Source organism: Hemitrygon akajei, chromosome 5 (genome assembly GCF_048418815.1).
Source record: "Hemitrygon akajei chromosome 5, sHemAka1.3, whole genome shotgun sequence".
In the NCBI taxonomy this organism is placed as follows: Eukaryota; Metazoa; Chordata; class Chondrichthyes; order Myliobatiformes; family Dasyatidae; genus Hemitrygon; species Hemitrygon akajei.
The window spans coordinates 114,292,712-114,307,348 of NC_133128.1; the positions used below are offsets into that span (position 1 = coordinate 114,292,712).

The 14,637-nt window shown below is 48.2% G+C and overlaps 1 protein-coding gene across 11 annotated transcripts in view; it reads left to right on the top strand.

Annotated features, from left to right (window-relative positions):
• Window positions 1-14,637, top strand: part of tmem198ab (transmembrane protein 198ab) — a 103,909-nt gene that overhangs the window by 31,256 nt on the left and 58,016 nt on the right. For 5 of the 11 annotated variants that reach the window (XM_073046208.1, XM_073046206.1, XM_073046217.1 and 2 more), the window contains exon 2: window positions 9,477-9,618. The gene's annotated coding sequence lies outside the window, so the exon portion shown is untranslated. Of the gene's footprint in view, window positions 1-3,406; window positions 3,582-8,866; window positions 8,993-9,476; window positions 9,619-14,637 lie in introns of all 11 variants that reach the window. The other 6 variants (XM_073046210.1, XM_073046207.1, XM_073046212.1 and 3 more) reach the window with 3 other exon arrangements.

Genomic DNA, 14,637 nt, shown 5'->3' on the forward strand with positions numbered 1-14,637 from the left:
ATTATCTCAGTTCTACGTATTGGTGCCTGCTAGCTAAATTGGCAGCTCTTTACTTTGGTATAACTGCAATTCAGGCTTTACTTCATTAGCTGTAAAGTGCTTTGGAGCAGCCAGAGGTCAACAGTGTCATGGATTAAATGTACGTCTTTTTCTTTTCCCTAATGGTACATCAGAAAACTAACAGCTTGCATTTATAGGGGGCACTTTATTGCTGTAGAACATCCCATAGGATCTCCAAGGAAGATTGGCAATAACATCTGGTAATGGAGAGGAATTAGCGAACGCTGGAAATACTCAGCACGTCAGGCAGCGTCTGTGACGAGACTAACAGGAATTAGCAGAGCAATACAGTAATGGACAGGCCATTTGGCCCAAATGGATCCCTATTTCTGCTAAATGTCCTCTGTCTGTCTGTAATCCATATGCTTCCATTTCCTTCATATTCATGTGTCTACCTAACAGCCTCTTAAACTCCTCCAAACTGCCTGAACATAAGACAGTACAGTCCATTACAGGCCCTTCAGCCCACAATGTGTGCTAATGTTTTAACGTACTCTAAGATCAATTTAACACTTCCCTCTTGTTGAATGGTGAATCAGGAATAGTGGGACCAAGTGACCTACTCCTGCTCCTGGTTTGTGCATTCATATAGAACAGTTCAGAACATTACAGACCCTTCAGCTCATGGTATTGCGCTGATCCTTAACCTACTCTAGTGCTTCCCTCCTACATAGCTTTCCATTTGTTTTCTTTCATTCATTTACCTATCAGAGTCTCTTAAATGTCCCTAATGTAACCCAGCCCTGGTACTGCTTTCCACACACCCACCACTCTTTGGTTTAAAAAAAACACTACTTTGATATTTCTCCTATACTTTTTTCTAATCACCTTAAAATTATGCCCCCTCTTATGTTGCCATCTCTGCCCTGGGATAAAGTCTCTGGCTGTCCATTTGGTCTATGATCTTATCTTGTATCCCTCCCATCCTCCGTTCCAAAGAGGAAAAACCCTATCTCACTCAGTCTATCCTCAAAAGACATGCTCTCTGGCAGGATCCTGGTAAATCTCTGCACCATCTCCAAAGCTGCCACATCCTCCCTATAATGATGTAACCCCCGGGTCGCCTCAGGCTCGCTCAGCTCGTTCCGTCTAGGGGGAACAGCCTTCGGCCCCACCAAACTGGGTAATCAGCTGGTGTGGATGCTGTGTGATGTCCTCACCTCGCCAAAGAACAAACAGGATACCATATGCGATTAAATGATTACAGTTTATAAAGATTACTATAAGTGATTAATAACGATACAGTATATATGAAGGAAAATAAAATAAAGAAAAGACGCCAAACTTATCAAAGTCCAAACCACTTCGTGCACAACCGTTGGAGCTCAATTACTGAAGTCTTCTGGCCACCATTTGATCCCCTCCGAACTCCTCGACTCGCAGCTTAGGACCACCCGAAGTGGTCAGACAAGCACATCTATCTTCGTCTCCTCTCCTCGGGGTACCTCCTGGCCTCAGACCCCCGCTTGGGGTCCGTTCCTCACCCAGCTTACAGCATCGCATCCTCTCTCTCTCACCCCCTCACGCCGATCTCCCCAAAAGCCCGCCAACAGTAGCTTACAGACTCGGAAGAAAGAACAACATTAATCCCAATTAACACAGTAACAAAGAAAAAGAAGAAACCCCCTTTACAATGATATGACCAGAACTGAACCCAATCTTGATGCCTAGTTCTATTGTCCTCCTCACTCCTATCACCCATCTCCCTCCATTTCCATGTGTCTGTCTGAAAGCCTCTTGAACTCCTCTAAACTACTTGCCTCACCGGTACCCCATTCGCCTTTAACTTCCTTCAAAACATAGATCCTCTGGGATTTGACATTTCTGTCCTGGGGAAAAGATTCTGACTGTTTAGCATCTTTATAATTTTATCCATCTCCTAATTAAAAACCTCTGTTTGGGCTCCACTCAGTCTCTGATGCTGTAGAAGTAACAACTGGAGTTTTGGGTCAGTGGCCTTCAGCGTGCTAGCATACTGGTTAGCAAACCGCTTTACAGAATTCAGTTTCACCGCTGTCTGTAAGGAGTTTGTACGTTCCACGTGTAACCATGTGGTTTTCCTCCAGGTACTCCGGTTTTCTCCATAGCTGTACCGGTTAGGGTCAGTGAGTAATGGTGATGCTGGAAACATGGGCTTCCCCTAGTACACCCTCGGACTGCGTGGATTGACGCAAACAATGCATTTCACTATGTTTTGATGGACATGTGACAAATAAAGCTAATCTTTAACCAGAACTGTTGCTGATCTGACCTTAGACACGACTCCCCAATGTCCTAACCTGAGACTTTTAAAAGTGCAAAGAAGATTTACGAGAATGTTACCAGGCCTTGAGGGCCTGTGCTGCGAGGGGACTAAGGGGTGATCTTATAGAAGAACTTGAAATCATGAGAGGCACGGATAGGGTGAATGCGCTGTTTTTCTCCTCTGGGAAAGGAATTCAAAAACTAGAGTGCGACACAATAGACTGCGTATTCCGGAAACGTAGGCAACAAACAGAGGGATCTGAGAATACACATCCATAATTCCATGAAATTACAGGCAGATAGTTGTAAAGAAAGCACGTTGAGCTTCATAAATCAAAGAATTGAGTACAGGATTTGGGATGTTACACTGAAGTTGAACAAGACGTTGTTGAGGCCTGTTTTGGAGTTTTGTGTGCAGTTAAAAGGTCATCGTGGGCAGAAGGTCCGTACTGTGTCATTCTGTTCCAATGGCATCCTTCCTGTAGCGGGGTAACCAAAGTTGTACACAATACTCCAAGTCTGCCCTGTACAACTGCACTGTGACCTCCCAGTTTTAATGCTCAGTGCCCTGACTGATGACGACCAGCTTGCCGAACTCCTCCTTCAGCCTGTCTACCTATGAAACCACTTTCAGGGAACCATTATTACCTGAACTCCAAAGTCCCTCTTTTGTACAACACCCCCTGGGTCCCAACAGTTCACTGTAAAGTCCTACCTATGAAAACTATGAGCTTGCCATTTATAACTGAGTATAGAAGATAATCAACTCTACAATTCATCCGGATGACACAGTAGTGTAGCAGTTTGTGCAATCACTTTACTGGGACAATCCCGGTTGCTGTCTGTAAGGAGTTTGCACGCTCTCCCCGTGACCACATGGGTTTCCTTTGGGTGTTATGTTTCCTCCCACCTTTCATAGACGGCCGGATTAGGGTAGGTGAGTAATGGGCTTGCTACGTCGTGCCAGCTGTGTCACGACACTTGCTGAGCATAATCCTCACTGATTTGATTTTGGGGCGCAATGGCGGCCTGCGGTTTGTGCAACATCATTATAGCTCGAGGCTCTCTGGAGTTCAGAGTTCAATTCTGGTGCTCTCCGCAGGAGTTTGTACGATGACCTCCTTGTCCTGGCTGGAACCCTGAGAAGAGTTTATTCCTCATATATGCCGGGAAAGCACAGGATCCTTTTTCAGCGTGTACGATCTCCCCGTGGCTACGTTGGATTTTTTTTCACGTTTCTGTTTTCTCCCGCAGTATAAAGACATACTGGTTAGCAGGTTAGTTGGTCATGGTAAACTGTCCTGTGATTAGGCTGGTGATAAGTAGGTGGGTTGCTGGGCAGTGAGGCTTATTGGGTTGGAAGTGCCCGTTCCATGCTGTGTCTCTAAAATTTTTTGTTTTAAGTTGCCTCCTCCTGGTTTGGCCTTGATACAAATGACATAATTTAATGGTCAAACCATTTGATGTGTGCGAGCCAGTTTCTAGTCTCTGCTCCCCAGACACAAAATTAACACAGATGTGACCTGCTAATCTCTGCCTGCAAGCAGATTAATCCCACCGAGCAAGCGGCAGGGAGGTTTAAATAATAGGTTCCAGGCAGCCTGTAAACCATCTTGTGCATGTGGAAGTGGGGAGGGGAGTTATGGTACATAGGCTTCTATTTACATCAACAGTGACAGAGCTGAGGTTGAGAGCTTCAAGTTCCTGGGAGTGAACATCACCAATAGCTTATCCTGGTCCAATCACGTACTGTAGATGTCATGACCAAGAATGCCTTTACTTCAAAGGCTAAAAAAATCTGCCCTGTCCCCGTCGACCCTTATCAGTGCGGTATAGAAAGCATTCTATCCAGATGGCTTGGTATGGCAATTGCTTCTGCATGTGACTGCAAGAAACTGCAGTGTTGTGGCCACAGCTCAGAACGTCACGGAAACCAGCCTCCTCCTCCATGGACTCTGTCTATACTTCTCGCTGCCTTGGAAAAGATCACACCCACCCCGAATATTTTCTCTTCTCCCCCCGCCCCCGATCAGGCAGAAGATACAAAAGCCTGAAACAGCACACCACCAGACTTAAGGACAGCTTCTACCCCACTATAGTAAGACCACAGTTCCCTAGTACGATAAATTAGATTCTTGACCTCAAACCTACCTCATTATGATCTTATTACTGCCTGCACTGCACTTTCTCTGTAGCTGGTACACCTTATTGTTTACCCATCTGTGCCCTACCTCAATGCACCGAGTAATGATTTGATCTGTGTGAACAGTACACAAGGCAGGCTTGTCCTCAGTACATGTGACAATAATCAACCACGTCCTATTCAAAGCGATGTCAGAAGAGTAATCTGCTGAATTACTGAGCTGAGCTGTTCCCCCACCATCCTCACACTTCCCCATCTGCTCCTCAAACCCCAACCAAATCAGGGAGCACTGAGGCTCCGAAACAGTACTGTGGGACTGGAGGAGTTACAGAGATGGTGAGGGTGAGGACGATGGGGAACAGTACTGTGGGACTGGAGGAGTTACAGAGATGGTGAGGGTGAGGACGATGGGAAACGGTACTGTGGGACTGGAGGAGTTACAGAGATGGTGAGGGTGAGGACGATGGGGAACGGTACTGTGGGACTGGAGGAGTTACAGAGATGGTGAGGGTGAGGACGATGGGGAACGGTACTGTGGGACTGGAGGAGTTACAGAGATGGTGAGGGTGAGGACGATGGGGAACGGTACTGTGGGACTGGAGGAGTTACAGAGATGGTGAGGGTGAGGACGATGGGGAACGGTACTGTGGGACTGGAGGAGTTACAGAGATGGTGAGGGTGAGGACGATGGGGAACGGTACTGTGGGACTGGAGGAGTTACAGAGATGGTGAGGGTGAGGACGATGGGGAACGGTACTGTGGGACTGGAGGAGTTACAGAGATGGTGAGGGTGAGGACGATGGGGAACGGTACTGTGGGACTGGAGGAGTTACAGAGATGGTGAGGGTGAGGACGATGGGGAACGGTACTGTGGGACTGGAGGAGTTACAGAGATGGTGAGGGTGAGGACGATGGGGAACGGTACTGTGGGACTGGAGGAGTTACAGAGATGGTGAGGGTGAGGACGATGGGGAACGGTACTGTGGGACTGGAGGAGTTACAGAGATGGTGAGGGTGAGGACGATGGGGAACGGTACTGTGGGACTGGAGGAGTTACAGAGATGGTGAGGGTGAGGACGATGGGGAACGGTACTGTGGGACTGGAGGAGTTACAGAGATGGTGAGGGTGAGGACGATGGGGAACGGTACTGTGGGACTGGAGGAGTTACAGAGATGGTGAGGGTGAGGACGATGGGGAACGGTACTGTGGGACTGGAGGAGTTACAGAGATGGTGAGGGTGAGGACGATGGGGAACAGTACTGTGGGACTGGAGGAGTTACAGAGATGGTGAGGGTGAGGACGATGGGGAACAGTACTGTGGGACTGGAGGAGTTACAGAGATGGTGAGGGTGAGGACGATGGGGAACGGTACTGTGGGACTGGAGGAGTTACAGAGATGGTGAGGGTGAGGACGTTGGGGAACGGTACTGTGGGACTGGAGGAGTTACAGAGATGGTGAGGGTGAGGACGATGGGGAACAGTACTGTGGGACTGGAGGAGTTACAGAGATGGTGAGGGTGAGGACGATGGGGAACAGTACTGTGGGACTGGAGGAGTTACAGAGATGGTGAGGGTGAGGACGATGGGGAACGGTACTGTGGGACTGGAGGAGATACAGAGATGGTGAGGGTGAGGACGATGGGGAACGGTACTGTGGGACTGGAGGAGTTACAGAGATGGTGAGGGTGAGGACGATGGGGAACGGTACTGTGGGACTGGAGGAGATACAGAGATGGTGAGGGTGAGGACGATGGGGAACGGTACTGTGGGACTGGAGGAGTTACAGAGATGGTGAGGGTGAGGACGATGGGGAACAGTACTGTGGGACTGGAGGAGTTACAGAGATGGTGAGGGTGAGGACGATGGGGAACAGTACTGTGGGACTGGAGGAGATACAGAGATGGTGAGGGTGAGGACGATGGGGAACGGTACTGTGGGACTGGAGGAGTTACAGAGATGGTGAGGGTGAGGACGATGGGGAACAGTACTGTGGGACTGGAGGAGTTACAGAGATGGTGAGGGTGAGGACGATGGGGAACAGTACTGTGGGACTGGAGGAGTTACAGAGATGGTGAGGGTGAGGACGATGGGGAACGGTACTGTGGGACTGGAGGAGTTACAGAGATGGTGAGGGTGAGGACGATGGGGAACGGTACTGTGGGACTGGAGGAGTTACAGAGATGGTGAGGGTGAGGACGATGGGGAACAGTACTGTGGGACTGGAGGAGTTACAGAGATGGTGAGGGTGAGGACGATGGGGAACAGTACTGTGGGACTGGAGGAGTTACAGAGATGGTGAGGGTGAGGACGATGGGGAACAGTACTGTGGGACTGAAGGAGTTACAGAGATGGTGAGGGTGAGGACGATGGGGAACAGTACTGTGGGACTGGAGGAGTTACAGAGATGGTGAGGGTGAGGACGATGGGGAACGGTACTGTGGGACTGGAGGAGTTACAGAGATGGTGAGGGTGAGGACGATGGGGAACGGTACTGTGGGACTGGAGGAGTTACAGAGATGGTGAGGGTGAGGACGATGGGGAACGGTACTGTGGGACTGGAGGAGTTACAGAGATGGTGAGGGTGAGGACGATGGGGAACGGTACTGTGGGACTGGAGGAGTTACAGAGATGGTGAGGGTGAGGACGATGGGGAACAGTACTGTGGGACTGGAGGAGTTACAGAGATGGTGAGGGTGAGGACGATGGGGAACAGTACTGTGGGACTGGAGGAGTTACAGAGATGGTGAGGGTGAGGACGATGGGGAACGGTACTGTGGGACTGGAGGAGTTACAGAGATGGTGAGGGTGAGGACGATGGGGAACGGTACTGTGGGACTGGAGGAGTTACAGAGATGGTGAGGGTGAGGACGATGGGGAACGGTACTGTGGGACTGGAGGAGTTACAGAGATGGTGAGGGTGAGGACGATGGGGAACAGTACTGTGGGACTGGAGGAGTTACAGAGATGGTGAGGGTGAGGACGATGGGGAACAGTACTGTGGGACTGGAGGAGTTACAGAGATGGTGAGGGTGAGGACGATGGGGAACAGTACTGTGGGACTGGAGGAGTTACAGAGATGGTGAGGGTGAGGACGATGGGGAACGGTACTGTGGGACTGGAGGAGTTACAGAGATGGTGAGGGTGAGGACGATGGGGAACGGTACTGTGGGACTGGAGGAGTTACAGAGATGGTGAGGGTGAGGACGATGGGGAACAGTACTGTGGGACTGAAGGAGTTACAGAGATGGTGAGGGTGAGGACGATGGGGAACGGTACTGTGGGACTGGAGGAGTTACAGAGATGGTGAGGGTGAGGACGATGGGGAACGGTACTGTGGGACTGGAGGAGGTTACAGAGATGGTGAGGGTGAGGACGATGGGGAACGGTACTGTGGGACTGGAGGAGTTACAGAGATGGTGAGGGTGAGGACGATGGGGAACGGTACTGTGGGACTGGAGGAGTTACAGAGATGGTGAGGGTGAGGATGATGGGGAACGGTACTGTGGGACTGGAGGAGTTACAGAGATGGTGAGGGTGAGGACGATGGGGAACGGTACTGTGGGACTGGAGGAGTTACAGAGATGGTGAGGGTGAGGACGATGGGGAACAGTACTGTGGGACTGGAGGAGTTACAGAGATGGTGAGGGTGAGGACGATGGGGAACAGTACTGTGGGACTGAAGGAGTTACAGAGATGGTGAGGGTGAGGACGATGGGGAACAGTACTGTGGGACTGGAAGAGTTACAGAGATGGTGAGGGTGAGGACGATGGGGAACAGTACTGTGGAACTGGAGGAGGTTACAGAGATGGGGAGGGGTGAGGACGATGGGGAACAGTACTGTGGAACTGGAGGAGGTTACAGAGATGGGGAGGGGTGAGGACGATGGGGAACAGTACTGTGGGACTGGAGGAATTACAGAGATGGGGAGAGGTGAGGACGATGGGGAACAGTGTCAGAATTAGAGGAACAGTACTGTGGAACTGGAGGAGGTTACAGAGGGGTAGGGGCAAGGGAGGAAGTTAGAGCTGAAGGTCAGGGTGAAACGTTGGGGTGATGTGAAGGTTAAGAAATGGTATGAGTGTTTGTTTTATTGTCACATGCACTGAAATTCATTATGGTACACAGTTGGGGAGATACGGTAGCATTGTGATTAATGCATTCATTACAGGGCCAGCGACCGCCGACCAGGATTCAATTCCTGTTGCTGTCTATAAGGAGTGTGTGCGTTCTCCCTTTGTCTGCATGGGTTTCCTCCCATATTCCAAAGACATACCAGCTAGTGTGGCCAAAACTCACTAACCCCATGTTAGTGCCACAAGTACAATCTTCGCTGATTTGATGCAAACCACACATTTCGCTGTATGCTTAGATGTACATATGACAAATATAGTTTTCTTGTGTTTTTCTTTTTATACAGATTAAATTATTAAACGGTGCATTGAAATGCTCACAACACGCTAGAGGAACTCAGCAGGTCAGGCAGCATCTATAGAAATAAATAAACAGTCGACGTTTCAGGCCAAGACCCTTCATCAACAAAGAGGTGAATGGGCAGGTGTAGCATCTCTTCTGCTTGTGGGAATAAGTGCCAGGAGGGAGATCTAGAATAAATTAAAGTAATACCAGAATGCGGAATAAAGTATAAAAACTAATAGAAATGTGCTGTGCAGGCAAACTATAAAAGTGCACAATCATAACAAGGTAGATTGTGAGGTCAAGAATGCAGTTAGTCATGCGAGAGGTCTGTTCGGAAGTCTGATAACAGTGTGATAGGAAGTGTCCTTGTGTCTGGTGGTCTGTGCTTTCAGGCTTTTCTATCTTCTGATCAAGGAAGGTTAAGAGGAAATGTGTTCATGGCCATGGATATATGGGCAGAAGGGATTATTTTAGTTGGCCTTTTGTCTACTAATTTAATTAGTTAGTACCACATTGTGAGCTGAAGAACCTGTAGGTGTGCTGGACTGTCCTATGTTCTAAGAATGTACATTTTTATAAATGTAGTAATCCATTTATTTTTTGTTTTGCAGATTTTAAGTGAATAAAATTATTGCCCATCATGCATTGTATACAGAAATGTGATTGGCCCAAGCCACTGACAAGCCCTGCGACATCATCTGTCTAAAGGAGGGGACCAAGAAGATCATTGACATTGGTTAATGGAGGCACTTGGTAAGAATTAAATGTTTGAATATTCAAGGGAAAGATACTGATTTTGGGGAGAGTTGTTCACAAGTCTGGGAGCATGAATATGGGACTTGAGACTGGGGCAGGTAGTGTCAAATGCAGTCCATTGAGTTAATTGTCGTTTGTACAGGTATAATGAAAAACTGGCTTATAGCAGTATCACAGGCACGTAGGTTCACATGTCACACAGAACATAAACTGTACATAAAAAATTATACCTTACAGAGCAAAAATAGACTGTGCAAAAGCAAGATCTTAGTGTAAAAAAAAAATCAAAGACACAATCAAAGTCCGTGGTAGTGCAAGAGGTGCTCCATAGTGTTCCATTGGGTGGCACAACACAGTAGCGGTTGGCACAATCGCTTAATAGTGCCAGCGATCACCGATGAGGGTTCAATTCCTACCACTGTTGTTACGGAGTTTTTATGTTCTCCCCCATGACCACATGGGTTTCCTTCGGGTGCCCCAGTTTTCTTCCCATATTTTAAATCTGCATGAGTTAGGGTAAAGTGTTGTGATCATGCTATGTTGGCAGCTCTTGCAGGCCACCCAACACAATCCTTTGCTGATTTGACTTGACACATTTTATTGTATGTTTTGATGTACGTGTGACAAATTAAGCTCCTCTTTATGTTCCTGTTGTTGAGGTAGGGCTGGGGTTGTGCAAGTTGGTTTAAGAACCTGATGGTTGTCGGAGGGTAGCAATTCCTGAAACTAGTAGTGAGGGACACCCTTAAACCAGAGAAGGTTGAATTTCCAGTGAAGTTCCAGAGATGTAGAGGTTCGGTCATTGGAATATTTAAAGTGGAGCTAGATAAATATTTGAATGATCAGGGAATTGAGGGATTTGGGGATCTGGCAGAGAGAAGGAGCTGTGACTTGAGGTAGATCAACCATGATCACATTGAGCAGTGGGATAGACTTGAGAGACCAAGTAACCAACTCTTAATTGGGGCACTCAAAATTATGGAGCAGGTTCCACAATCTATGGACTCACTTTCAAGTACTCTACAACTCTTGTTCTCAGTATTATTTATCCATTATTGTTATTTTGTTCTTTTTTTTTGTATTTGCACTATTGGTTATCTTTTGCTCATTGCGTGTTTGTCCATCTTTGTAGTTTTGTTTCATTCACTCTACGAGGGGTGATTGATAAGTTTGTGGCCTAAGGTAGAAGGAATCAATTTTAGAAAACCTAGCACACTTATTCTTCAACATAGTCCCCTCCGACATTTACACACTTAGTCCAGCAATCGTGGAGCATGCAGATCTTGGACCTCCAGAAAATGTCCACAGCAGGGGTGATTGATAAGTTTGTGGCTTAAGGTAGAAGAAGATGAGTTATTAACTTCAAACTTTCTGTATAATCACTGAGTTGACCTGCTTGTGAATGTAACGAGAGCTGTATAACTCATCTCCTTCTGGAGGTCCAAGATCCGTATGCTCCAAGACCGCTAGACTAAGTGTGTAAATGTAGGAGAGGACTATGTTGAAGAATAAATGTGCTAGGTTTTCTAAAATTGACTCCTCCTAACTTAGGCCACAAACTTATCAATCACCCCTCATATTGTGTTTCTTTGTATTTAAAGTGAATGCCTGCAAGAAAATTAATGTCAGGATAGGAAAAGGTGACAAGTATGTACTTTGATAATAAATATACTTTGAACTTTTGGAGGGTTTGTTTATGAAAAGGAGGGTAAGAAATGAGAGAAGAATGAGGTAAAGTAAGCAAAAGAACAGCATAGTGGCACAGTTCAGTGCCAGAGACCTCAGGCACTGTCCACGTGGAGTTCGCACGTTCTCCTTGTGACCATGTAGGTTTTGCCCTGGTGCTCTGGTTTCCTCCCACACCTCAGTCCAGGCAGCATCCTGCTAACTCTCCTCTGCACCCTGTCGAAAGCTTCCACTTTCTTCCTGTAATGAGTCAAACATAATTATGTATAATTCAATTATAATTGAACACAATACTGCAAGTGTGGTCCAACCAGAGTTTTATAACCCTGGTTAGACCACACTAACCCATGAATTCCTTAATGTGCAGATGTCTGTCCACCCATTTTGAATAAATTCAATGCACAAGTTTCCAGGGCAGAGAATTCCGAAGTTCTGTGTGTGAAGACATTTCCTCTCATTGCAGTCCCACTTGTTTTAGCCTTTATTCAGCCACAGTAAATTGCCCCCCTGTTGTGCAGCTGAGGGGTAGAATCTAGGAAGGGTTGCTGGCCAGTTGGAGTGGATGGGTTGGAGGGAAAATTGCCGGGGGAAGGGATTGCACTTTGAGCTGACACACATTCAGTGGACTGAATGGTTTTCTTCTATGTCAGATGGAAATCTGGCCGTCACTCCCTCCCCAGGGGTGGAGATGGATGCTAAATGCTGGCCTGGATGGAGATGTTTACATCAAAATAAAAGTATTGAACTGGTGAATAATGGAATAGAGTTGGAGCCAAATGCCGACAGCTATTTTTTTCTGAGAATTTTCTGTTTAACGCCTTTTTCTATGGAGAGTTCCAGAATTATAACACCCACAGAGTGAAGAAGACTTTCTAAACGATGACTAATGCTCCCACATTGTGCAACCTCCCTGTCTGCTAGCTTCACCTTCTGGAATTTACCTGCAACACAACAGCAAATTTCACATGCCTGAGGTAATCTGGTTCTGATAGAAACAAGTAATTTTTCACTTCTCTTGCTCTACTTCCCCTTTCTCTCCCCTCTCTCCATGCCCTTTATCTCCCCTTTTCCCAGCCTCTCCCCTCTCACCCCCTCCATGCTCTCTTCCTCTCGCTACAACCCTCCCCCACCCTCTCTCCCTCTGGCCACACATGACCCCTCTTGCTCCCCCCTCACTCTCCCCCCCTCTCCCCCTCTCCCCCCCCTCTCCCCCCTCTCCCCCCTCTCCCCCCTCTCCCCCCTCTCCCCCCCTCTCCCCCCCTCTCTCCCTCCCTCTCTCCTCCCTCTCTCCTCCCTCTCTCCTCCCTCTCTCCCCCTCTCTCCCCCTCTCTCCCCCCTCTCTCCCCCCTCTCTCCCCCTCTCTCCCCCTCTCTCCCCTCTCTCCCCCCCTCTCCCCCCCCTCTCCCCCCCCTCTCCCCCCCTCTCCCCCCCCTCTCCCCCCTCTCCCTCCCCCCTCTCCCCCCTCTCTCCCCCCTCTCTCCCCCCTCTCCCCCCCCCTCCCCCCCTCCCCCCCCTCCCCCCTCTCCCCCCCTCTCCTCCCCCCTCTCTCCCCCCTCTCTCCCCCCTCTCTCCCCCCTCTCTCCCCCCTCTCTCTCCCCTCTCTCTCCCTCTCTCCCCCCCTCTCCCCCCCTCTCCCCCCCCTCTCCCCCCCTCTCTCCTCCCTCTCTCCCCCCTCTCTCCCCCCTCTCTCCCCCCCTCTCTCCCCCTCTCTCCCCCTCTCTCCCCCTCTCCCCCACTCTCCCCCCTCTCCCCCTCTCCCCCCCTCTCCCCCTCTCTCCCCCCTCTCTCCCCCCTCTCCCCCCCTCTCTCCCCTACCCTCTCCTAGTGGAAACAGCTCGGACACAATACAAAAGTGTGTGGAAAACACGCCCCTTGTTCATGACGTTTTATCCTTTGGCCCAGCTTTGTTTCCAGGAATCCTCCATGAAAATTTGCAAACCTTATGTTGTCGGCATGTGTGCACGGACCGTCAGCCCACCCCTTCCCTCCATCTGTCCAGTAAATCAGATCCTACTGACATTTGAATCTCACTAATGGATTTCTCCTCAGCACCTTGCACACATTTGGCAGCATAATTAGCTTTAAAACTGATCCAATCTCTAGGAAGGGAAAAGAAATAAAGAATTTCTGTTTCACTTCACAAGCTGTCTGCACAGAGCCAATCTTTGATTTCTGGATCAAAATCAGGATCAGAATCAGGTTTATTATCACTGACATATGGCATGAAAGTTGTTGTTCAGTGTCTGCAGTACAGTACAATACAGTGCATGATAAAAGAGCTATAAATTGCAATAAGAAATATATTAAAAATAAATAAGTAGTGCAAAACTAGTGAGGTAGTGTACACGAGGAAATCTGCAGATGCTGGAAGTTCAAACAACACACACAAAATGCTGGTGGAACACAGCAGGCCAGGCAGCATCTACAGGGAGAAGCACTGTCGATGCTTCGGGCCAAAACCCGTCAGGACGAAGGATCTCAGCCTGAAACGTGGACAGTGCTTCTTCCTATAGATGCTGCCTGGCCTACTGTGTTCCACCAGCATGTATGAAGTGGTGTATATTTCATTTTCCATTCAGAACTCTGATGGTGGAGGGAAGAAGCTGTTTCTAAAACATTGAGTGTGTGACTTCAGGCTTCAGTGAACCACCTTGAGGTAGGAATGAGAAAAGGGCAGTTCCTGGGTGATTGGGCTCCTTGGTATTGGATGCAGCCTTTTTGAGGCATTGCCTTTTGAAGATGTCCTCAGTGCTGGGGAACCTAGTGCTCATGATGGAATGGCTTAGTTTGCAACCCTCTGCAGCATTTTCCAAATCTGTGCAGCGGCCCCTCTGTACCAGACAGTGATACAATCACTGATATACAGCCCTAACTCTGACGTTGAGGCAATTTTACTTGAAACCCTTAAGTAAATGTTTCATGACTATTAAAAATGTTTGATTATCTATCTTCTGCTCACTGTATATCACAGAAGAAATGATGCAACTTTTATTGGAAAAATTTACAGGAGTTTCCTTCAGTCAGAATTTAATTTATTATAATGGACTTGTGTGACATGAAATTTGTTTTGCTGCAGCAGTACAGTGCGAAGACTTAAGATCTATAAATTATAAAAATTAAATAAAAAGTAACAAGGTAGTGTTCATGGATGTTCAGAAATACGATGGTGGAGGGGTAGAAGCTGTTTCTGAATTGTTGAGTGTGGGTCTTCAAGATCCTGTACCCCCACTCGATGATAGTAATGAGAAAGGGCATATTCTGAATGGTGAGGGGCCAGAAGTCAGATGCTACCACCTTGAGGCACTGCCTCTTGAAGGTGCCTGGATGGCA